The following is a 26,080-nucleotide window of genomic DNA, read 5'->3' on the forward strand; positions in this document are numbered from 1 at the left end:
GTTTACCTGCGCAGGATGAGCCGTTGAATCATGAATAACACAAGAGCTGTGATAGCACAGTGCAAGCAGAGTTCAAAAAGGCACAGCCCAGCAATGCCATGGGAAATGAAATGACAGCAAGTAACACATTTATTGTTCATCTCTTGCCTCGCGCCTCTTTAGCTGTACAGTTTGATGCTTACCTGTGGGTGTTACTGAGCACAGCGCTGTCCAGTCCCATTGCAGAATGTGTGTGCCAGCTGACGCCTGGTACTGTTGTCTGAAGCAGCGGGTGTGCCAGATGCCGAGCTCGAGTGTGATGGGAAGTGGGAGCGAAAGATGCTTCCTACCTGTACTTCACCTGCTCCTTCCCTGTGGGCCGGATTCACAAAACAGTGTCACCACCAAAGGGAAATTAGGAGGGCGCAAAGTGTCTCCCTGAAAAGGAGAGCTTTCAGGTAAGAGAAGCGGGGTTCGTGGTGGATACCTGCACCCCTCAGCGCGCACAGCTGTGAAAACTCCACCGGGTGGGTTGTTTTTTCCGCAGCCGTAAATGTAATGTGTGGGTGGGAGGATAGGAGTCCCCTGGAGATCTGAGGGGTGACCCCTGAAAATCTATGGCACCCATTCAAAATGCAAGTGTGTGCGTATTCACAGACCATCTTAATGGCTTTTCCTTCCGTAAATGCACACTTCAGTTACGAAAAACATTGGTGTAAGAATGAGAGAAAATATTTTATACATACGACTTATTTTTATGCGGCTTCAGGAGAGAGAATTCTCCCCGCGCAAAATTGTTAACCAGGTGGAAAAATATCAAACCGTGAAAAATAACTCCTGCACTGACCGTGTGGGTTCTTGACACGGTACACAAGCTGCAGGGGTACGATTCGGGGCCTGGAAAATGATCTTCCTACATTTCTAACGCACCCCTCGGAATTTGAGCATTCTTAAAAAACAGATCTAGACAAATCGTAGGTGTAAGACTGTGATGTGTAAGTCTGCTCCACTTTATTTGTTGTTAACCGGGTTATCATTAACAGCAAGTGCACTTCTAGGATAAAGCTGAGAATTGTCACTTTGAAAAGTGAAAAGGTTAGCAGCAAGTTAATGAAAAAATAAAAGCCAGTGGCATTTTTGGTAATTTCAGTCGTCTGTTTTCATACTTCTAAAAGCGCCCTCATCCATCCTTATGAAGCGACTCATAATTAGAGAGTAGAAATGGCTGCAAACAAGAAAACAGTCTCTTGTTTAGAATGAGCTTACTTTCGATGGAAGAGTGAAGTTATTCTGTAGCTCTGCCATTTATGTCCTGGTGACTTGCCGAGAAATGCTCCAAGATAAGGAAAACAAGCTTTGGAAACGCGGCCGCGAAAGTGAAAGTGATCGTGATTACGATCGCTACGGAGGAAAGACACATGGCGCTGCGCGCGTGCACGTTCACGTGCACTGTAGCTTTAGGCCACGGCAGCACTTTGAAAAAGCCCAGATATAAAATGTCTCTTCGAGCCTTTGGCTCACGAGACCTAATGAAGGATGGGGAGCGTGGCCTCAGGGACCAGATCCCCGGGGGCCGAAACATGAATTAAGGGGGAGAGGAGACACGTTGCCTGCCTCCACAAGCCTTAAAGAACCCCTATGGATGCATGGCAGGGAGCCATTCGGCACCCCCTCCCTGAGCCTTCTGGGCCCCGGGGACCCCATACCCCAGGGCCGGCTCAGTGACTGTATCACGGGAAGCCCACCTCCAGGACACTGTTGTTTCTCTGCCAGGGGCAGGGAAATGTATTTTCTCCCGTCTAGTAGGAGAATTTTCAAATCTCTTGCCAAACGAGAGAAAACAGGAAGTCTGCTTCCAGCTGGTGGGAACTTTAAAAATGCTCCCACGGGCTGGGAACAAACTTGCGTTCTGTTTCCCTGCACGCCCTAAAGCAGACAGGGAAACAAAACAACATATTACTCCCGCCCAGAGAGAACAGCATAAATAGCTGCTCCCTCAGAGTGGTAGCAAAGTCGGCTCCCGCACCATGCGGGAAGCCAGTAGGAACATGGGAACACTAGGACTCCCCCTGTATCCCGCAGTGTGTGCTTGGTTGGTGGCCTGGGCACAGGGAGGGGTCCCCCAAAGTTCCCACCCCTTTTTTTCAAATAAAATCGCCCCCTAGGATAGTGTCCTCAAGGTTTATAAGGCCCTGTGGACAACCTCTTGCCGTGCACAGCCAAAGGTTGTGCGCAATGTGGGTTTGGTTGCCTCCAAGTGGGTTAGCCACAAGTCCTCTACGGAGGCCAGGCCCTGTGGCCAAACACCCACTGCACACAGCCAGAGGGCGCGTACAGTGTGGTGTTGAGAGCCTGCAGTCAACCTCTAGCCACGCACAGCCAGAGGCTGTGCCCAGTGTGTGGGGTTGGCTGCCTCTGGGTGGATTGGCTTTAAGTATGGTAATAAAATATAACTGTACATTGAAAAAAAACAAGAAATTCACTGGAAAAAACCAAGATTTAATGAAACATTAAAGCTAAGTGGAATGTTCATGTCCGGTCACCCTGGGGAGATGGTGCTGTACGATCGATCTGCCGTTTTATAACAATGTTGGACACCTGGGTTGTCTTTTTGAATTGCTTTTTTTGTTTTTTAAACATACTTTATTGATGACCTTGACAGCATATCCAGTGCAATGAATACCATAGAGAAGTGGTCTTTTGTATTTAAAACAGATACACCATATACATCGCATGAGTCTATCATACCGTGTTCGTACTATTTGGTAGGAAATGAAAGGCAAAAGGTTCCGATGACAACATAAGTTCCATATCATTGCATCTGTATCAGATAAAGTTACATTATAAAGCATATACATTTCCAATTAATGAGAACAACAATCTCAACCATATCCCTTCCCTCCCTAACCCTCCCAACCCATACTCCTGGCCGGTCAATGCCTGAGATCCATAATAGAATTGCTTTTATTTATAACAGTCAAAAGAAAAGAGGGTCCAGCACGTGGTTATGGTTCTGGCTCTCCGGCGGTCGTGGAAGATCTGGCTGGGTTACTCAGGGCTCCGCTGTCCTCCCGGAAGACGTAGGACGTGTGGAAATAAAAGAAATAAAGCACAGGTCAGTGGGAAGTCCTTCAGACTCCAAATAGCAGGCAAGGGATTGTGAGGGACCACCGAGCGCTACCACCAACCACCATGTGAAACTCTAGTGAAAAGAAACAAAACGGTGCCCACCCACAAAGTATTACCCGTTCCCTCCCAGTGACTTAGAAAACCCCCGTATGCAGCGACGTACCTGCTCCAGCCACGTTCCTCCCGGAGAGTGACGGGGCGGCGCGTAGTGTCGTTGGCCTCCTGGCTCACTCCTGCTACCCAGCACCTCTGATTGGGATTCAGGACCTTCGGCGGTGCGGCAATCTCTCTCATGCTTCTCCGACGTCCTCCTCTCTTGGTCAGTTCCTCTCTCTGGTTCCCCAGCATGCGCCGCCCTGGCATCCGGTTCCTCCCTTCTTCTTGTCAGCGTCTTCCACTGATAGAAAGGCAGGGGCTGATGACATTTCCTCTGACTCTGCCTCCTGCGCTTTCCACAATGAATTAAAGGGGCCGCTCATGTCCTGCATACGGAGCAGCAGAAAGTCAGTTTCCTGACAGTTTAGCGATTCCCGGTCCCCAGGGGCCTCTCTACAGTTCAATAACAACATAACGTTTTAAACTCTAAAAACCACTGAAATTTACCAGCTATAGTTATCTCAAATAAGTTTAACTTGTGCTTTTTGGTAGCTATAGCTTGCGCTTTTGTCAAGCACTGCTAAATACCCCATATATTACATCACTCATGACCTCTTCTATGACATAATTCAAAATATCACTGCAAGATTTCCAATTAAATTATCGATGAGAGAACTGTGAATGGCGGCGTGAGCTATAGTTACATTAGGGCACGGGTTATAGCTACTTCAGATAACTGGTGAAATTCTGTGGTTTTTAGAGTTTAAAATGTTAAGTTGTTACTGAACATTTCTCCTAACTATTATGTTAATTTAAATGTTGGTTTCTTCAGTAGAAAAGATATATATATATATATCTATATATATATCTATATATATATATATTCACTGAAAAAACCATAGGTTTCACACACGTTATAGTTAGGAATTAGCATTTAAAAAACCTTGCAAATTCACTGAAAAAACCATAGGTTTCACACATGTTATAGTTAGCGGAAATTTTACTGATAAAAAACCAATGAAATTCCCCCGTTATAGTTAGTGCAGGCAACTATAACTCACGCGACCGCAATCCTCTGCTGATGCTAATACTGTATTTAGACACTTATTTGCCCATGTCTTCTTCCATACATTTTTAGCTATACATATATTACAAATATTTTTTTTTCATAAAGACACATATGTCATCAGCAGAAGATTGCGGTCGCGTGAGTTATAGTTGCCTGCACTAACTATAACGGGGGAATTTAATTGGTTTTTTATCAGTAAAATTTCCGCTAACTATAACATGTGTGAAACCTATGGTTTTTTCAGTGAATTTGCAAGGTTTTTTAAATGCTAATTCCTAACTATAACGTGTGTGAAACCTATGGTTTTTTCAGTGAATTTGAACGGTTTTTTAAATGCTAAGTTACTTTACGCCATTCGTGGCGTGCGCGCCCACTTAACGCAGTTCGTTCCGTGCGCGCGCGGTGCGCTTCGCGCACCGCGCGCCCACTTTACGCAGTTAGTGCCGTGCACGCACGGTGGGCACGCGGTGCGATGACAAAGCAAGAAAGCACGTCAACAAATCTGTTTCTGCTTTCCTCCGTGACTATGGTATGGGTGCCATTTACCACAACAACTTGCGTTATGACATGCAAGACATTTATAGAGGAGATGGTGTGCACTTCAATGATGAAGGGAACAGAGTCTTCCTCTTGAACCTTAGACTCTGCATCGGTACTTACTTGTAGGTACCACTAAAAAATCATTTCATAAACACAACGGCTCTTTTTAGAGCCCCCTAATATCTAAACACTTAAATCTGATTTTCATTTTTTTTTTTTTTTTTTTCCTACCGTACGCTTACCGTAAGCTTACCGTACGCGTACCCCGTGATTTTTTTTTAAATCAATAAATGTTTTCTTTGTACTTTTCTGTCCTTCTTTGACCCCCTTACAAATGTTAGGGGGTCTGTAACTCTCCTCATTGCCCCCTTTCCTTGTTTTCTCTCTTTTTTTTCAGAGTGAAATACACAAAATGGCGGCCGCCGCTTCCTGGTTTCGGCCGATTCGAATGTTTACTAAGATCTAAGAGCCAATCAGAATCGCGCTCGCGCACGCCACCGTACGCTTACCGTAAGCGTACGGTAAGCGTACCGTAAGCGGGCTCAGATATATATATTGATTTAAAGGCTATTTTCTCAGAATCTACTGAACAGATTTACACCAAACCTACAAAAGGCACTTCCTTGACCTAGGGACTACCTCTCTGCCAAATTTTGAGTAATTCTGTTCAGCCGTTCGGGCTGTAGCTCGTTCTAAAGGTCCTATGGAAAAATGCATGGGAAAAACGCGTTTTGGGACCCCCCTTTTATCTCAGCCCCCGCTTGACGGATCCCCCCGAGACTTTCAGGGTAGGAGCGGAGCGTAGCGCCCCACCTATTTTGAGAAATTCGCGAGGATTCGTCGACCGGCGCCAAAGTTATTCAAAATAGAATGTTGAGGTTTTCCTATGGAAACGTGGTCCTAACTATAACTACCTACTGGCGACTGCCAGTAGGTAATATATATATATATATATATATATATATATATATATATATATGTGATCAAGATCGCGGACGTGAGCGAAACGCGTCAATGGTGGACACTATGTCCGATGATTTCCTTGGATACTACAATGCCGAATAAACCTGCACCTGCATTGGACTACCTTTTGTTCCTGATTTATTGAGCGGATTCTGTCCTAAGAGATCCTCGCCAGATAAACCCCGCTTGAGATCGTATGCGGCTGGGCTGGAACAGTTTCTATATGTATGTGTGTATATATATATATATATATATTATCTACTGGCGGTCGCCAGTAGATAGTTATAGTTAGGACCGTGTTTCCATAGGAAATCTGAAAATTCAATTTTGAATAACTTTGGCGCCGGTTGACGAATCCTCGCGAAATTTTCAAAACTAATGGGGCGCTCCGCTCAGCTCCTACCCTGATTCGTCAAGCGGGGGCTGAGAAAAAAGGGGGGTCCCAAAACGCGTTTTCCCCATGCATTTTCCCATAGGACTTTTAGTCGAAGGTACAGCCCGAACGGCTGAACAGAATTACTTGAAATTTGGCAAAGGGGTAGTCCTCAGGTCAAGCATGTGCCTTTTGCATATATGGTGTCAATCTGTTCAGTAGTTCCTAAGAAAATTGCAGTTAAAAGTCAATAAATATCTATAGGCGCGCACCGTGCGCGCACCATAACGTGCGCGAGCGTAATTCTGATTGGTGGTTAGATGTCAGTCAACATTCGAATCGGTCGAAATCAGGAAGTGTCAGCCGCCGTTTTGTGTGTGACAGTGAAAAAGAAAGGTGGAGAACGTGAAAAGGGGGCAGGTTAGAGAGTTCCTGACCCCCTAGCCTTTGTCACGGGGGTCCCTGAATGGGATTTTTCAAAAAATCGCGGGGGGTGCGCACGGTGAAAAACCTTAAAAAAAAAACATTTTAATTGAGCCATTCCATATTACAGGATACAATCAATCTATAACTATATACATAGGTAGCTTATTGTAAAATAAATATATAAAAAATATAATAAAACATACATAACTAGGCATTTAAAAAACCTTACAAATTCACTTAAAAAACCATAGGTTTCACACACGTTATAGTTAGGAGTTAGCATTTAAAAAACCTTGCAAATTCACTTAAAAAACCATAGGTTTCACACATGTTATAGTTAGCTGGACATTTCACTCGTAAAAAACCATTGAAATTCCCCCATTATAGTTAGTTCAGATAACTATAACTCGCGCGACCGCCACTCTATCACAAGGATGATGTCATCAGTGATGTCATGAGTGATGCCACTGACCATGTCATGAGTGATGTAATATGTGACGTCATCACACATGTCACATCAGGCCCCGCTCCCTCCCTTCACCACTATGCAAACGCGCCCTGTGGAGCGTTTTTAGTTGGTGGATTAAGTCCCCTTGAATCCTGAGGGTCCCTGGGGTCCAACTAGCCCACCAGGTACCTCCAGTGAGCGCCACAGAGCTGTATTGCAGAGAGGTGTAAAAAGGGGCATGGCCTCGGAACACCTCTCTGCAACGCAGCCCTGTTTGTTTAAATCTGTTTATTAATAATTTTGTTTTACATACTAATGCAAGGCAACAGACGTTTGTATAGCTTTCTATGTGCACAATCATTGAGTGGCAGTGTGACATACATTTCACTACATATTCACCGGGTATACAGTAAATACCATATGGTTCCCTCTGCTGAGGATCAAGAATAGTCCCTCGTTTTCAGTCAGTAGTGCATAGTCCATAGTATACAGCTGGAACTTGAGAATGCCTTTGTGACGTTCCACGTAAGTCCTTCCAGTGCATTCCCCGTGGGCTTCCAAACAGATGGTATAATAGTGAACAAAAGAAACAGCAACAGTTACCAGTGTATGTATAATGATCCTCCCTGTGGCGCTAACTGGAGGTACCTGCTGGGCTAGTTGGTCCCCAGGGACCCTGAGGATTGAAGAGGAATTAATTCCCCAACTTAAAACGTGCCACAGGGTGCGTTTGTATAGTGTTGCTGGGAGGGGGTGGGGCCTCCGGCGCAATGCCTGCTGTTATTTATTTTTTTTAGAAGGAGGGCTGTGTGGCCCCCCTTCCTTTCCTATTTTTGGGCCCTGGTGACCCCATCCCCCAGGGCCTGACCCCTATTTTAAAAATTTTATTTTATTTTTTAAACAGAAGGTGGCCACGTGGGCCCCTTCCTGAGGCCATTTTCAGCCCCGGGGACCCCATCCCCCGGGGCATGTCCAACATTCATTATTTGGAGGTGGCCGCTTTTTTTTGGGAGGGGGGCCGGCCATGTGGCCCCCTCCTCAGGCTAATTATGGCCCCGGGGACCCCATCCCCGGGGCCTTGCCTCAGGGACCCGGCCCACTCCGGGGGCCTCATTTAAATGAAGCGCGGGAGCCCGTGCTTCATTTTTTTTAATAATTTCGACGGGATTCGCGTCCCCAGCACGAATTTCGCCAAATCTTTTTTAAAAAAATGCTTTTTTTGGCAGTGGGGGTCCTTGTGGGACCCCCTGAGCAGGCCTAGGGGGGTAGGGTGATTTTACCCTTCCCCTTTTCTTGCTTTTCATGCCTAATTCTCTCTTTTCTTGTGACTAGGTTCTACTGAGTCACAAGATGGCTGCCAACACTTCCTGGTTTGGAGTGTTGAGAGCCAATTAGAATAAAGCTTGTGGTCGGGAGGGTTCGCGGAACCCTCCTCGGCCACAGATATCGATATTTTTTATTTTTTTATTTTCTCAGGAACTACTGAATGGATTTACACCATTTTACAAAAGTTCGCTTTCTGAACCAAGCACTACCTTTTTGCCAAATATGGGGTAATTTCCGTTCAGCAGTCCGGGCTGTAGCCTTGCCTAAAGTTTCCTATGGGAAATTGTTTTTTTGACTCTTCTGTTTTTGAATTTCTAAGCAACTACTGAAGGGATTTACACCATTTTAAAAAACGGTCGCTTTCTGAATCAAGCACTGCCTTTTTGCCAAATTTGGGGTAATTCCGTTCAGCAATTCGGGCTGTAGCCTGTCTCAAAATTTCCTATGAGAATTAACATGGGGAAAACGCGTTTTGGGACCCCCCTTTTTTCTTAGCCCCCCCAGACGATTCACCCCCAAACTTTAAGGATAGGAGATGACCTGGATAGACTTTGTTTTTGGAGAATTTTGCGAAGATTCATCAAACTACGCCAAAGTTATTAGCAAATCAAAAAATGCTTTTCCTATGGAAACTAGGTTCTAACTATAACTACCTACTGGCGACCGCCAGTAGGTTATATACATACATATATATATATATATATATATATAGCAGCGTATCATGTGATCAAGGCCTCTGCGAGGCTGAAACACGTAATGGCGGCGGTGCAGGGCGTTTGAAAATAAATTTCTAATTTGCACCGATATCTGGGTCTGTCTTTGTCTTTCCAGAGGATCGTGGTGGCGAAGTAATGTGGATATATAAATATAAATTCACTTAAAAAACCATAGGTTTCACACATGTTATAGTTAGCTGGACATTTCACTCGTAAAAAACCAATGAAATTCCCCCGTTATAGTTAGTGCAGGCAACTATAACTCACGCGACCGCAATCCTCTGCTGATGACGTCAGATATTACATCACTGTATTTAGACACTTATTTACCCATGTCTTCTTCCATTAATCTTTAGCTATACATATATTACAAATATTTATTTTTCATAAAGACACATATGTCATGGGGGCGTGGCTAAGATGGCCGCCGAGACGGACGCGGCTTGCTGAGGCTCCGAGATCGGGCTTTCACCTCGCCTGTTCTCGCGGAGCCTGGGGGCGATCTACAACACTCTGAGGCTGCCCTGAGGTGCGGGGAGTCTGGTGCTGGTGGCACGATAGCGGAGCGGCACCTGGGCACCCAGATTCCGAGGCGGGAGCTGATCGGACGAGGAGGAGTGGACCGCAAAATGGCGCCCGCCCAGCTCCGCCGCAGCCACTGATGAACTGCGAGCCCGGGATCGGAGCGCTGGAGGTGGAGATCCCGCTCCCCGCAGGGGCCAGCTGACTGCCCCGGAGCGGATTGCCCAGAGCGAGGGAGCTGCTGTGACGAACCACGGGTTCCGGTGCCCCGGGGGCGCCGGTGAGCCCCCCCTGTAAACCCCCCCCGTGTGGCGGACATTGGCGGTGAGTCGGGACGCCACTGAAGCTGAGAGGGGGTGAGACCCGACGAGGGGTGCTGTGGCAGCAAGTACTGGCCAGCAGGGACTGACGCCACTGTCGACCAACGCGGCAGGGAGGTGACCGGAGGGAGACCTGGACGTGCAGTGCGACACTGGAGGCTGTGAAGCAGGTTAGCCCGCGCGGTGGTGCACAGGTCGGAAAGTGACGCCGGGGGGGGGGGAGACTCCCACGTGGGGAGGCCTCCGGTGGTGCCTACAGAGGCGTCTGCCTGACTTTAAGATGGCGACCGAAGACATCCTGGCATAGTGACTTGGGAGGTGGAGCGGCGAGACTGTAGAGTGTTGCACGCCAGTTTTTGTGACTCGGGGGTGCTGCCTGGAGCCCGCACTAATTGCGGCGAACCCCCCAGGGGTCTGTCTGGAGTACAGGAGAGACAGCGGGAGATCCACGAGGCGCTGCACTCGACTCAGTCTCCCGGACCGAGTACTGCTGATCCGGCGGCGGAGTCTGGCCCGGGGACACGCGGAGGAGGGCTCTGGCCGCAGGCAAGCGGGAACTGGTGACTGCTTTGCCCTCCTACTCCACAAGCGATACGGCCCGGCAGCGGCGCCAGGTGAAAACGGGTAGCGGCGGAGCGCCAGAGGGCTCAGGGCCTGCCACGACCACACCTATCCCGGACACTGTGCCCGTTTCGCGTCTGCGATAGCCCTCCTGGGGGACACCATGGGCAAGACCAAGCCGGGGGCAGCATCAGGGGTCCCGGCCAGCACGCGCGGAGGGAACCCGGTGGCCGCAGGATCGAATGGGGAGCCCTCCTTGTCGACCAAGCTGGATCGGGTCCTGGAGGCGATTGAACAGTCGCGGCTATCCTTGGAGCAGCAGTTGGGCACCCTAACTACGGACGTCAATTTCCTCCGGGATGACCACCGTAAACTGGCAGATAGAGTCACGGACAACGCCAAAGCGGTCGCCGACATCCAACCTATGGTGGACGCACACCGGGAATCGATGTACGCTTTGATGGGTCGTATGTCCACCATGGAAGAGCGCATTGATGACCTGGAGGGGCGGTCTCGACGCTGCAACATTCGCGTCATTGGGCTGCCGGAGGGAATTGAACGGGCAGATGCGGTGGAGTACGTCGAAACCTGGACTAAATCGTTCACCCCTGACGTAGACCGCACGGCCTACTTCTCTGTCGAGCGGGCGCACCGTGTGCCGGCTCGTCGGCCGCAGCCAGGAGCCCCACCTCGCCCGATGCTGGCCAAATTCCTCCACTTCAGGGACCGAGACGCGGTGCTGCGGGCGGCCCGGCAGGTGGGCCCGCTACGCGTCGAGAATAAGACTGTCATGATTTTTCCCGACTACTCGCGTGCGGTCCAACGCCAACGGGCGTCCTTCCTGGAGGTGAAACGGCGTCTTAGAGCAGAAAACATACAATACTCTCTCCTATTCCCGGCCCGTCTGAAGATCATCCACGGCGGTGTCACCCACTTCTTCGCGGCGCCGGAGGAGGCGCACGACTGGGCGGACCAGAACTGTACGGGGGGCCGGCGGACCGGTCGCCCTCAAGAACAACGAGCGAAGGTGGGGGGACAGAGGAGGCAGCGCTCACGGAGACGACGACGCCCGGATACCCCCGGGGGGCCGCCGCACACTTTGGGATCACCGGACTTAGAGCAGATCGTCCAGGAACGGCGCCAGGCCCTCAAGGCGGCGGCGGGCCTTTGCCCGGCCTCCCCGGCGACGGACTTGGAGCGTGCCCCCCATGTCTTCACGTCAGAGGAAGAAGAGGACAGTGAGGCGACACAGTCCGGAGTGGACTCGGGGGCTCTGCCTTCAGTCACCCCGCGAACAGCTGACGATCTGATATGACTAGCTCTGTGTAGAGGGCCACACATCCGCAGCGGAGGGTGATACTCCCCACCCTGTGTATTTGCCGGCCCGGCGCTCATGTCGTTTCCCCCGTTGCCTCGGGCACTTTCATCCCCTACAGCGCTCACATTGCCCAAGTGGCTAGCCATAGATATTGCACATAGCCCGCTTGTAGAGCCTTCAGCAGCCGCCAGTCGACCCCCCTTCATTAATAGGTTCATGCGCTCATGCAATTCGAGAGTCAGTTTGGACGTATCGCGCCTGGCAATATGTCCCCCGTGTTGGGGCAAGTTACGTTCGCCTCACCCTAGTTTCCCCTTCCCTTCCTACGCACACCTACTGCACTATGTCCCTACCCACGCGCCGCTGAGCTGCTGCGTTGATGCACTGGACCCACGGGGGTGGGACGCAGGGATTAGCGCCGGGGGCTACTGGGGGGACCCGACTGACCTGCCCCGTGACGTACACTAGACACGGGTACTGATGGCGCAAGCCAGTAAAACCACAATCCTTACACTGAATGTGCGGGGCATGCATACAGCGCGCAAGCGATACTCCATTTACGCATACATCAAGCGCCACCAGGCACAAATTGCAATCCTGCAGGAGACACACCTAACGGCGGGGGAGGTGACAAAGCTGCGCAGACGCTGGCGGGGGGCCCTTTATGCCACAACTTACTCCGCATTCGCCCGCGGTGCCCTCATATGGGTGCGCCCGGGAGTGCCCTTTCAGGAATTGTCGCAAGTAATAGATCCGGAGGGTCGCTATGTACTATTACTCGGTCGGTTAGACTGCCAGACGGTATTACTAGGCAGCGTCTATGGGCCGAACGTTGATCAATCTACATTCTGGGACACACTGTCCAATCCCTTGAGCGCATACGCGCAGGTGCCGTGGATCCTGGGGGGCGATTACAATTGCGTACAAGACATAATCTTAGACAGATCTCACCCGCCCCTCCCCACTTCCCCTATTGTCACGCAGGCCAAACGGTTCACGGCCTAGATGCGTCATTGGTCTCTGGCGGATGCTTGGCGGACTCGGAACCCCACCGCTAAACTGTACTCGTTCCACTCCAGACCGCATAACCTTAGAGTGCGCCTGGACTGTTTCCTTTGTTCCCCCACCATCCTCTCTACCGTTCTGGACGCTGACTACCTGGGTAGAACTATATCAGACCATGACGCCCACACGATAACATTGCAATGGTGCCCGCCACATCCCCCCGTCCCCACTTGGCGCCTTCCACGGGACAGTCTTGAAGACCCGGTCTTCCGACAAACCTTGGCGGACCACATCAGTCACTATTTTAGGGAGAACGCCGGCACGGCCAGTACGCGAGCGTCGGAGTGGGATGCTTTTAAGGTGGTCACGCGCGGCAATTGCATTCGTCATATTGCGGGGGTCCGACGGGTTCTGGAGGGGGACATTCAGCGGGCGGAAGGGGCACTGGCCGCGCTCACTAAGGAGACAGACCCCGCTAAAGCCACACCAGCAGCGTTAACCAGTGCCGAGACTGCGTACGCTGCAGCTTTGGCAAGCATGCGTCGGTTCAATTTCGCGGCATACGCTGCTAGGGCCCACACAGAAGGAGATCGCGCGGGCGCCCTATTGGCGTGGCTCCTACAGCAGGATTCCCGCCTTCCGACCATTACGGCCATTCGTGATGTCCAGGGTACCCTGGTGTATTCACAGGGGCGGATACTCAAGGCCTTTCAAGAGCATTATATGCGCTTGTACACTAGGCCCCATCCCCCGGTGTCGGATGATGCCCGGGCTGAGTTCCTGGACCGTGTTCAGCTTCCCCGCATAGACCGCGAAACGCGTCTGGACCTAGATCGTCCTCTCAAGGCGGCCGAGATTCGGCACGCCATGAAGGCGCTAGCCAGTCATAAGGCCCCTGGCCTGGATGGCCTCCCCCTTGAATTTTACCAGACTTTTGCGTCCCAGCTGGTCCCTCAACTAGAATTGCAGCTCCAGGCAGCTCTGGACGCGGGAGCCCTACCTCGTTCCATGCGCGAATCCGTTGTAGTATCCCTCCTTAAACCCGATAGAGACCCGCATCAGCTAGGCTCCTACCGACCCATAACTCTACTGTCAGCGGATTACAAAATCTATGGGAAGGCCCTGGCGGACAGGTACTCCACGATCCTCCCACGACTCGTCCACCCGGATCAGAATGGATTCGTGCCGGGTAGGCACACCTCTTCTAATATCCGGCGGTTGTTCCACGTGCAGGACCAGGTGCGAGAGCGGTTCCCTCGGGCAGCGTGTCTGGTGCTGGATCTCGAGAAAGCGTTTGACACGCTCTCCTGGGCCTACCTGTTTCAGGTCCTGCTACGCATGGGCTTCGGACCCAAACTGCTGGGTTACACTCGGCTCAGTTACTCCTCGCCCAGTTCCAGAGTGCGCATAGGCCCCCTCATCTCGGACTCCTTCCCGATCCAGCGTGGTACCAGGCAGGGGTGCCCCCTCTCCCCCCTCCTATTCGCATTGGCGATGGAGCCGCTGGCGACCCTGTTGCGAGGGGCGGGCGAAGAATGGGGCATCCCGATAGGCAATTCTACCCACGTAGTATCATTGTACGCTGATGACGTACTCATATATGTCCGTGACATCACGATCGACTTGACCCCTATATCACGCATCCTGCATGATTTTGCGGAGGTGTCTGGCCATAGGGTGAATTGGGCAAAGTCCACTGTCTATCCCTTAACGCAAGTCGTGCCCCAGGGTCCGATACGAATAGGAGATGCTGACATCTCGTGGAGCCCCCAAGCGGTTCGATACCTCGGCGTTAAACTATATCATACGCCGCAAGATATCTATGAGGGGAATTACCGCGCACTGATGGGTAACATCCGATCCCTGGTACATTTCTGGAAGGGTCTCCACTTGGCTGTCCCGGGAAAGATAGCCGCCGCGAAGATGATCCTGGTCCCGCGCCTGCTTTACCTCTTCTCCAATCTTCCGGTGGTTCCCCCGCGATCCCTGTTCCGGGAGTTGGATACCCTGCTCGGGACCCTCGTTTGGGGCAACGGCCGCCGGCGTATTGCTCTGGCAAAACTGCAATTGCCCCTTGATCAGGGTGGGTTGGCGGCTCCCTCATTCGAGGCGTATTTCCTTGCCGCCCAATTACAGTGGGTGTCGCGTTGGACGGCAGGCCGGGCACAAGAGGAGCTGCTCACGGAGACGGGGCGGATTCCAATCCCCGCTGTCCATCGCATGCTGCTGCCGGGTGCGGCACCGCCGTTATCCCGGCCCCTCCAGGTCATGACGGCGCGCGCCTGCTTGGCGCGTGTTCACCGACTCAGCCGGGGTACTCCCCTGTACTCTCCGCTGCTGCCACTGGTGGGGCTCCCTAGGGGTCGGGCGTATTACACAGAGCAAATGATGCGGGTGTGGACGGATCGTGCGGTGACGGAGGTGGGGATGTTGTTCTCCGGGGAGAGCTTGCAGACCTTCGATGCATTGATCGGGGACTTCGAGCTTCCCGGGGGGCAATTCCTTCGGCACAGGCAGCTTCTCACGGACTGCCGGAGGCAGTGGGGGGGATCGATACGGAGCCCCCCACGCACCCGGTTCTCCATGCGATACTGCAGATGGGGCCGGGTCGCCATCTTGTCACTTGGATTTACAAAGCGGTGAGGACCCTGCGGAGTCCTACGTTAGTGATCCTTAGAGAACACTGGGAGGATGACTTCCAGCGGCCTCTACATGACAGGGAGTGGACCAGGGCTCTGGAATACACGAAAAAAGTGTCCCGCAACTATCGGTTTAAGAACATACAGTTGCATATATTGCACAGGGCGTATCTCACCCCCGAAAAGTTGCAGAAATATTTCCCTAACGGCGTGTTTGGCTGCCCCAGATGCCCGGAGCCTGCTGCCTCGTTTAAGCACATGTTTTGGGATTGTCCGACGCTCCACAGTTACTGGCATACAATTCACAATGCCCTCAAAACGATAACAGGGTTTCAGGACCTGGACACATGGGAGGCGTGTGCGTTGGGTATTCATGGGCGACATAAGCCGCAGAAAGTGGAAAGGAAATTTGCTTTCCTGGTGTTGCTCCTCGCTAAACGATGCATTGCTATGCATTGGAAGGCGCCAGGGGGGCCCCCTCTGGCGGCATTGGTGGGAGCAGTTAAGAAGTGGGGCAAGGCGGAGGAAACCACACTTAGAACTGAGGAGGCCCGGGGGATGCGCAAACACCCGATCTCCATGCCCTGGGCCATGTTAATGCACGCTTTCGCGCAGGAAACAGCGGCTGTGGCGAGTTCAAGGCCGATTGACCCCTCGGGAGCGCCCGCGACTCCGGAACCCACCCTGGGAAACGCGCAGGCAGTCCAAACACCTGGTGCCTCGCAGAGGCAGACACCACAGGTCCCACCGCCAGATTCCTCATAGGCTGTGATCGATGCCCCCACCCCCCCTGTCCCCTCCCCGCCTCCGCGTCTGCGACCACCCCGGCCTTCCCCCGCACGATGGTCCAGCTCTCGAGCGCATAGATACAAGTATTTCGGATAGGCGACATAGTGCACCCCCATTCCCTAGTTCTCTGTCCCCAGTTAGTTCGCGGTTACTCACTGGCTGCACTCCTATAGCCTCTACGACATCCCTCACAGGGATTCAATCACACTGCATGGCATCCCTGTGGCGAGGCGATCACTGCGAGCTCTGGGGGGGCATACCCAGAGACTGGTCCCGAACACACACCGGCAGCCCCACTCAGGGAAGAGGCGAATGGCCTGAGAGCCCATGAGACTGCGAGACCGAAAGGGCTGTGACCGGGCGCTTCTGATATGTAAGTCTCTGTGATGCTGGCGATACCGCCTGTGCCTGCGTGTAGTACTATTGTTTATAAATGCCAATAAAAATGTTTTACAAAAAAAAAAAAAGACACATATGTCATCAGTGATGTAATATCTGACGGCATCAGCAGAGGATTGCAGTCGCCTGAGTTATAGTTGCCTGCACTAACTGTAACGGGGGAATTTCATTGGTTTTTTACGAGTGAAATGTCCAGCTAACTATAACATGTGTGAAACCTATGGTTTTTTAAGTGAATTTGCAAGGTTTTTTAAATGCTAATTCGTAACTATAACGTGTGTGAAACCTATGGTTTTTTCAGTGAATTTGTACGGTTTTTTAAATGCTAAGTTATGTATTTATTTTTTTCAGGTTTTTCACCGTGCGCGCGCAGTGGGCGCTCGGTGCGCTTCGCCGTGCGCGCACCGTGCGCGCACCTCGCGAATTAAAAAAAAAAAGAAATTGTTTTTTTCGCCCTTGGGGGTCCTTCTGTGACCCCCTGACCAAGGCTAGGGGGTCAGGAACTGTCCACTCTGCGCCCTTTTCACGTTCTTCTCCCTTTTTTTTTCACCCCCTCATACTGCGAGAGACAAAATGTCGGCCGACACTTCCTGGTTTCGACCGATTCGAATGTTTACCGACATCTAACAACCAATCAGAATTGCGCTCGCGCACGGCAGGGTGCGCGCACCGTGCGCGCACGGTGCGCGCGTATAAATATTGATATGCTTTTAAATGCTATTTTCTCAGGAAATACTGAACAGATTTACACCAGACCTGCAAAAGGCACTTCCTTGACCTTATGGCTACCTCTCTGCCAAATTTCACGTAATTCTGTTCAGCCGTTCGGGCTGTAGCTGCGACTAAAGTTCCTATGGAAAAATGCATGGGGAAAACGCGTTTTGGGACCCCCCCTTTTTCTCGGCCCCCGCTTGACGAATCACCCCGAGACTTTCAGGGTAGGAGCTGAACGGAGCGCCCCATTAGTTTTGAAAATTTCGCGAGGATTCGTCAACCGGCGCCAAAGTTATTCAAAATAGAATTTTGAGATTTCCTATGGAAACTAGGTTGTAACTATAACTATCTACTGGCGACCGCCAGTAGATAATATATATACATATATATATATATATTCTCGTTTCTCTCCGTTTGACTCGCTCCTGTTTTGGAAAAACGGGCACGGACTACAGCGTTTTGGAAATAGGTTGTAGTTTATTGCTCCAGGACCTCTACAGCCATGACGCGTTTCAGCCCTCCTTGGGCATTGATCACATGACACACTCTGTCAGGTGAGCAGTTTTTTTATAGGCATTTTTTTTCCCTTTCTCTTTTTTTATTGCATAACAATAACTTTATTCAGTGTCATTGCTTAACCAGTGTTTGAAGTGAAACATGCATATCAAAATAGAAAACACATAACCCCATAGATGGAGAATGTCATAGCAGCACAAAACATTGGACATTATATAGAGTAAGAGTTGTCATGTCACCTTTACCCTCGTGCTTGCATTGCGGTAAAATACCATTGCGGCACTATCCTTAATTGTAATAAGTTGGAATAGAGATACACTATATATAAAAATCCCTCAATTTTTTATAACATTAAAAATTTGTTGTAAAAGATATGAAAAAAAAAATACATGAATTTAAATATGCCTAAAATCATGTAAAATTTGGACATTTCAGTAAAATACCTAATTATATATTAATCGTGTCCTTAGTTTATTGTGCAAAATTAGCAAGTAATGTGCAAAATTGCCATTGCTGTATGTAAACATTCTGTGTTTCAAAAAAGTGCCAGTGCTGTGCAAAAAGCAAAGTTAAAAATTATTTTAACCTCTAAAAAATATGAAACCCTAAAAAAACCTTAAAATAACTATTTTAATCGATTCATCCTTTGTGTCTAAATTAATATGGGAGGCGTTTATCTGGTTTTTTTTTATAATCATTAGATTGTTTTGAAACTCCAAGAATGAAAATGTAATATTAAACAGTTAGCAGATACAATTTGTTAAAGGCAAGTGTAAAGTTCTTCAGTGGCATTTAAACCCTTAGGAAATTTGGAATCTAGGTTAATGATGTAATGCGCCTCGAGTAGTCTGAGAGCCTTTTCCCTGTCCCCTCCTTTTTTCTTGGGAGTGACAGTGTCTACAAGAAAATATCTTAGACTACTAGGGTCTGCCTGGTGCACTTCACTGAAATGCCGTGCAACCGGATAAGTCAAGTCTTGATTTTTGATTGCCCTAATGTGCTGGAGGACCCTAATGTGGGCTTGTAGAATGGAGCTACCAATGTAGCGAAGCCCACAAGGGCACTCCTTCACATAAACGGCATGATCAGTCCTGCAATTAAGTGACTTGACTATCGCAATTTCATTGTTGCTGAAAGGTGTTTTGTATGTGGTTTTATTACTGCCGTATTGGTACTCTTTGCAGACCAGACATTTAAAAAAACCTTTTTTTTCTGTCCGCCAAGAGCTTTTACTGGCCTCTATGGGATCATTTTGAACCAGAATATCCTTCATGGATATTGCTCTGCTGTAAGTAATGGCCGGTTTCCTAGGGAGTAGATGTCCAATCATAGGGTCACTGAGGACTAAGGGCCAGTTTTTGGTCAATAGTTTTTTGATTCGTCTTTCTTGTTCATTGTATTGTAGAACAAATCTGAAAGTATCGTTCTCAGTGCACTGGATCGTTTCTGTTGTAACAGGCCGGGGTGTTTTGCTGATTTTTCTCAAGAGAGTCTCTCTAGAAAGACCTTTACTCTTATGGATAGCCAAATCAATACACTGTGTTGTATATCCCCTTTCCATGAAACGCTGCTTACTGCTTTCTTGTTCTCTAATAAGATCATTTTAATTACTGCAGATACGTCTAAGCCTAAGCATCTCACCGTAAGGGATACTTCGGATGAGATGCTTGGGGTGTGCGCTGCCAGCGTGTAGCACTGAGTTGCCTGCTGTTGGTTTTCTGTGAAGTTTGGTTATTAGTTTGTTATGTGCAACACAGACCTCAACATCTAAGAAGTTAATGCTGGTTGCACTGATGCAGCCAGTAAAATGTAAGTTTAGAGAATTGATGTTTAGTAACTGGACACATTTCTCTGCTTGACGAATAGGCCCAAGCCATATTAGAAAGAGGTCATCTATATACCTCCACCAGGCTTTGACATTGTACTTGATGCTTGATTCATGTTCTTTTGCCAGGACCAGCTCCTCCCACCAGCCCATAAGTAGACAGGCATAGCTGGGGGAAAAGCTGGCCCCCATCGCTACTCCTCGTAGTTGCTGATAAAGGGTGTTTTGAAACATAAAATAATTATTACATAAACAAAACTCTACCATGTTTAAAAGCATCTAACTATGTAGAGTGTATTCTACTCCTCTCTTAGATAGATAAAATTCGAGAGCTCTCATTCCATCGCTGTGGTTGATGGAGGTATACAAGGAGGTTACATCTAATGTAATTAAAAGATCATTGTCGTGCCATGGATAGTCAAATCAGTTTTGATAAAAAGTCACTAGTATCTCGGATGTAGGAAGCCAAATTCTGAACATGTTCTTGTAAATAAAAGTTAATGTATCTCGAAGTGTTTTCCAGTAGACTTTTGGGTGCACATATAATAGGTCTGCCTGGTGGTGTTAGGGCATCCTTATGAATCTTAGGAATAAAATACAAAATAGGAATTACTGGTTTGTCATTTTTCATGTATTTGAATTCATCTAGCGATAGTAATCCTAGATTCTTCCATCCGATTAGTTTTAAATAAAATTAATTGTTGACTTTGCGCCAGGTAGGATAGTCACTACGCTTATAGCATTCAGTATCTTTAAGTTGATTCATGGCCTCAGTGACGTAGTTTTCTTTCTTCCACAGGACTACATTGCCGCCATTATCAGCATTCCGGACGACAATGTTGGGATTTTTCTTCAGCTTGGACATTAGGGTGTTGAATTGTATTTCTTGTCGATTAACTTTCTTTTTAATGCGATTCAATGTTTTGTAGGTTAGTTATTTTAGAGCTGCAATCACCTTCTGGTGAAAGTTGTCAATGAAATCTTTTATCATAGGAGGATTGAATGTTGAACGGGGCTTAAACGGAGTCTTTGGTTTTATCTGTACTTCTTTTGGTGTTTCATTGTCCGCCCTTATTGTACTGGTACTGTTCATTAGCTCTTGCATGTTGGATAATATTCCCATATCCGATGGAGTCCGATTAAATAGAGGATCTTCTTGTTCAACTGGATTCTCTGACTGTGTGACAGTCGTCATTGTCGAAGACTCTTGCTGTTTATTATGTTGTAAAAAATATTTTTTAAGTTTTAACTTGCGGATCCCTTTGTATACATCGAACCTTGTGGTGGCATAATTAAATGAGCTAAACGGGCAATAGGATAATCCCAGTGATAGAAGTTGTTGTTCTGCTTTATTGAGGACTATATATAGTGCCATCAATTATGTGATTTTCAATGCCATCAATATCACATAACATGTCATGAGTGATGTAATATGTGAGGTGATCAGCAAAGTATAATGAAGACGCAAGTTATACTTTGTCTTTAAACATGCAAAAATACATTGTCCCTTTCTAGCTTGGGGTGGATGGCACTGTACAAATCCTATCCTTAATACTCTGCTAAAAAACAGACATTTGAGGTGAGCTGATTCAGAGTGTCACTGGTGTTGTAGGGTGTGCCATATAAAGGAGCTAATCTCCACCTGAATTTGGGAACTAACCAGAGTTCCCTCCTTTCTGTTTTGCAGATATACAAGGAATATGGTAGGTAATTAGCAGTGGCAATGAAATGTTCACCTAACTATAACGTCATTCTAACCATTACTTTTTTCAGTGAACATATATGCACACACATATATTAAAAAAATAACTTACCTGCGATGCAAAGTACCACAATCTAAAGGTACTAAAACTGACCATCAATGTACCTACCTGCATTGAACAGGTAGAATACTCTTAGCATACAGAAGTGGGCCTGCAGTTGTAGCTGTACTGATTTGACATTCAATACCGCACAAGGATCAACAACCCCACTGACCACTAGTCCAGACAACTACAGCATTCAACACAAGCAAATCATAGCAAGCACTAAGAAACATGTTCATTTTGTTGTCCAGGAGGCCTCTATGAAAGCAATGAAATTAGAAAATATTTGGGAGCAAAACGAAAACGATTAAGGGCCAGATGCATCAAAGGGTTTTACCTATTCTATGTCTATGGGAAAATGCTTTAGTAGATATGGCCCTAAATGCCATCACGTGACATTACTAGAAGCAACAGACTATACTTGATGGCCACCTTCAAAGCAATGCAGCTGTCCAGATGACCCTTTGAGTACAGAGGAAAAAGTAGCTTTAACTATACAGCAGTGACAATAGTATCATACCGAAGGGAATCACATCGTACCCAGCTCTCTTATTGAACAAACTCTAATGCTGATTGGTAGACGACTTAATTAATGCCATCAACTGTCAATCATTGGGGCCTGCTCATCCGTAGGCTTCTATAGCCACTGAAGATCAAGAATGTGGTCAAATGGGAGATCGGCTGGGACAGGAAACTAAGTAGACAGACGCCCCTATGGCGTTGCACATGGCTACCAGAACTCAACAAGTTGAGGGGGTTCACGCAATGGGACAACATCGGGGTGTCGACATTGGGAGACGTGCTAATGAGGGGGGAGCTGAAATCCTTTTCGGTGCTCCGCAGGGAATTTGGATTGCTCCCCACACAGTACTATAAGTACGCGCAACTGAAACATGCTTGGCAGGCAGAAGGGATACAGACGGCTTCTCTTCCCGAATACGCACCACTAGAGGGCAGATTGTTGCAGGAACATATGATGGAAAGGGCGGTGTCCCTCACATATCGGACCCTCATGAACAATATGCCTGATGGGGACGCTTCGGGCGACCTGGGAGGCAGACGTGGGTGAGATGGACGAGGTGGACTGGGATACGGTTCTCATGCACCCACGAGAGGTGGCGATTAAGTCCCGGCTGCGGCTGATCCAATTCAATATTCTGCATAGAACGTACTTTGATAGACTTCGACTGTTTAAAATGGGACGGGTGGGGGACACGTCGTGTCTGAGGTGCGGAAGGGAGGAAAGGACTTTCTATCATATACTTTGGCTTTGCCCGCAGATTCAGGGGTACTGGCGGGGGATCCTAGGGGAACTGAGTAAGGTGCTGGAGGTGCCACTGCAGGAGGACCCCAAGTTAGTGTTACTGGGTATGACGCATGATGTGGACCTCCCCCGCCCGCTGTTGACTTTCCTGGTGCTGGCTCTGGTGGTGGCAAAGAGGGACGTAGCAAAATACTGGGGGGCGCCCTCGCCACCCCGATTAGCGGAGTGGAGGAGAGGCCTGGACATCTACATGGCGGCAGAAAGGGTCACGTACAAGGCGAGAGGCTGCCCCAAAAAATTCACCAGGGTGTGGGCCCGATGGCGGAGGTATCGCGGCCTGGAGAGGGGGCTCTAGCGGAGTGGTGGAGCAGAGGGGGCCGGCATGGTTCATGGATGACGTCTATAGTTCTGGGGCACAGACAGTGGTATATACGGAAGACGCTGGTGTCACCCGCAGCATAAGTCCGAAACAGACTTCCAATGTGATGAGAGAGGGGTGGGGGCGGAGGGCGGGCGAGGTGGGGGTGGTGCTCAATATTGAACTGTCTGTTTGGTTGTTTTACTTTGTGTGTGGCTGTAAACCAAAAATACCAATAAAAATGTTTATAAAAAAAAAAGAATGTGGTCAAATATGGGTTAAACTGAGAGCTGATTTTTTCTCGACGCTTGGAGTAAGCTTCCTTCTAGTTTACGAGTTACTTTTTGAAGTTTTAATTGCTTTTAATACATTTAAATTATGACTACTTATTTAGATATAGTACTGCCGATGAAGTGGTAAACTTTAGCGTGCCACTGATGTTGTGTTGAAGGTGTAGTTAAGGTATACCTTTATCATTGACTTTTGCTTATGACAACTTACTTAAGGGATGCTTGATCAGGGATCACATAGTCAAAGAAGCAGGGTCAGAGGGAATTTCATTTCTTGCCTCAACGGTAGGCTGCCTTGAATATCGCATATGAAGTAACATTAAAGCTAACAAATATTAAACACTGCAGTTATTAATAGAATCCATTCATTTTGTGTCTGCAGAGAAAAAAAAGCTTCCCGGGACTAAAATTGTGGAGACTTTAAATTGCAGATGGAATCCACATTTGAAAAGAAATCTTATTATATTATCTCTACAGGAAAACAAACAACTCTTCAAGTCAATCGTGAATGCAATTTTTGAATGCTACTTTGTTTCCTCATGTGCTAATGCTCTGAACTTGTGATCTTTCACTTAGAGAGAGGAGATGGAGCCTGGCTATGCAGCCCTGATTAGGATCATCATCTAGAGATTATAATGTTTCCTAGGCAAAGGGGCCTATAATGAAATACAGAGAGCCCTGGATGACTCTCCCTGACCCCGCCTGCCACACTGTCATGTATTAATACAGACTGCACCAATACACCTGCGTAGTGGGTAACACTTTCAATCACCCCCCTTGACACATGAGGGTGTCCCACACCAAGTCTACCAGGTGTGTCACCTTTAGGACATCACAATCCTCCTTTATTTTAAAGAAAAAAACAAAACTTACATTGCAACAACAACTACCCTCACAGGCATAGTGCAATTCACATCTGAACATTACTACTGTAAAAAAAACTTTTCAATGGTGAAGATACACCCTTTTCCTTTTATGGTTCCCAGTCATACATCAATACTCAGAAGTCACACTACATGGTCTCGCAGGCAGGTAGATGGAGTAGGATTACCTTGCAGGCCATAATACATGCAGGTCTCTCGATTTCCCATCGTGTTTGACAATTCGGGTTCAGCTTCCTTCACCAGAGTTGGAACAGAGGTGGTGTCTGTACTACCTCTAACCACCAGATAGGGGATGTCAGTTAAGGAACCAATGCTTATTGGGGCATCATCCGGGTCAACCTGGCTCCCATCACCCCCACCAGGTGAAGGCACCGGAAGGAACTGCTTGAAATGAGAAATTTTTCTAGTGACCTCTTACTCGTCCCGCCAGACCGTCACTTTACTGCCATGCATGTGAGTGATCACCCAGCGGTGGCGTTTGAACGGAAGTCTAAACTTGCTTCCAGGGAACATGTCTTTGACAAGTACCAGATCAAGCTTGCTTGAGCACCTTGGACCTCCGACGCCAGCTGGCACGGGCGTTGGTGGTACGTCTTTTCTTAAAAATCTGCTGATTAGCGAGGGGAGGGAAAGTCTACACTGGGATTGAACTTTGGACCACTTATCCCATAATGAGATGTCCAGGGGCTTGCCGTGTGGTGGAGTGCGGGGTCTGGCGATTCTCTTAAAGAAAGAGTAGATAGCCCAATTGAGTGGCTATTGGCGTGTGCGATCATGATTATTTCATTCAATGTTCTCATAAACCTTTCCACTTCCATGTTGGCTTATGACTAACAAGGAGTGACCTTGTACTTTATGTTCAGGCATTGCAGGTACATGGCCATTTACTGTCCTAAGTTCTTTGAGAAGGCTATGCATAGCCATCATTTTCTCTCACTTGGGTAGCACTTCCTGGGCTTCTTGAGAGGTAAGGAGCTCCACCTCGGGTTACTTAGAGTAATCATCTATGAGAACCAACACGTGCCTCTCATCAGGGAGGCTTCCAAAGTCTAAACTTGGGCACACCCAAGGCCGCTGGGACCCCCGCTCTGTTATGACCGGGCCGGCGATACAGTTTTGACCAGTTCATACATGAGGGGAAACCACATCTTTGTTCGAAGACGGTTCTTTGTCTTGACCATCCCTTGATGGCCAGCATGAGCTAGCTGCATTACTGGTCTGGGGAAACTCGTGGTGATTACAAGACTGTTTTCCCGCTGGAGACCTCCATCTCGGTCTGCTACCAATTTGTGGCGAACTTGGTACGGACTGTCAAGAACACGTTGTGCTGCTGGCGTACGTTGAGCCCAGTGGGCAGGCGTACGTTGAGCACAGTGGCCCTTTACTTGATGCAACTGACTAGTTTGGACAGCTTTTAGCGCTCTCTGCAAATACTCATCTTGTGCAGTGGCTTGGCGTATGGTGTAAACTGACATGGTTAGACGGCATGAGCGGTTGGCGGCATACCACACGTATTCCTTGGTCTTGTCTGCTTCATCTTCTGCTTGGGTTGCCGCACTGGGATGGCGTGACAGATAGGCTGCAGGGTTAGTGGTTCCAGGTCGGTACTCCACCTGAGAGGAGTTGTTCTGTAGTTGTAGCATACAATTTTAAATTCATGGGGGTGGGTTTGATGCAGTTCCTCAGAATAGTGGAATGAGGGGTTTGAGGTCCGTAGTGACAACAAAAGGATGTCAGTACACATACAAAAGGAAGTGATGGCACCCCAGTATATGGCTATTGCTTCTTTATCAATTTGCGAGTACT

The 26,080-nt window shown here is 48.5% G+C and overlaps 1 protein-coding gene and 1 long non-coding RNA gene across 3 annotated transcripts in view; one reads left to right on the forward strand and one right to left on the reverse strand.

The window, feature by feature from the left end:
* LOC146829461 (uncharacterized) overlaps positions 1-20,565 on the forward strand; it is a 200,442-nt gene extending 179,877 nt beyond the window's left edge. Inside the window, exon 4 of the long non-coding RNA XR_014962264.1 lies at positions 20,473-20,565. This is a non-coding gene — a long non-coding RNA (uncharacterized LOC146829461). The remainder of the gene's footprint in view (positions 1-20,472) is intronic.
* The window catches only part of LOC146829460 (SWI/SNF-related matrix-associated actin-dependent regulator of chromatin subfamily A member 1), a 1,967,301-nt gene that overhangs the window by 868,027 nt on the left and 1,073,194 nt on the right, over positions 1-26,080 (reverse strand). The window lies entirely within an intron of this gene.

This window comes from Triturus cristatus, chromosome 5_2, assembly GCF_964204655.1.
Source record: "Triturus cristatus chromosome 5_2, aTriCri1.1, whole genome shotgun sequence".
NCBI classification, from domain to species: Eukaryota; Metazoa; Chordata; class Amphibia; order Caudata; family Salamandridae; genus Triturus; species Triturus cristatus.